Below are 369 nucleotides of genomic sequence, written 5' to 3'. Positions count from 1 at the left end.
TGACGTTTTTTGACTCGCCAACGAAAAGCTTCTGAAGAAAATAAACAAAAACAAAAACTGGCAACTAACCCACAATCTGGAATACTCGCGATTCACAAAATCATTTTTTTTTTAGCTGACATATAACGCTTCTGTCCTCATATACTTCGCATTTGCAATATTATATACAATATTCTCATTTAATTTTGTTTTATTTCTGTAATTGAATTTACTGCCTTCAAACACCACTTCATTAATATTTTTCCTCAAAATACATTTAGTGAATCGTAATAATCTAGAGGGTGAGTTGCCAGTTGCTTTATTCTTGAGATTTGACTGGATTATAGCTTAAATGTCTTTGCCATTGGATGGCGTTGGGGGGGGGGGGGC

The sequence above is a fragment of the Penaeus monodon genome, chromosome 34, assembly GCF_015228065.2.
Source record: "Penaeus monodon isolate SGIC_2016 chromosome 34, NSTDA_Pmon_1, whole genome shotgun sequence".
Lineage (NCBI taxonomy): Eukaryota > Metazoa > Arthropoda > Malacostraca > Decapoda > Penaeidae > Penaeus > Penaeus monodon.
This window is presented reverse-complemented; position numbering follows the sequence as displayed.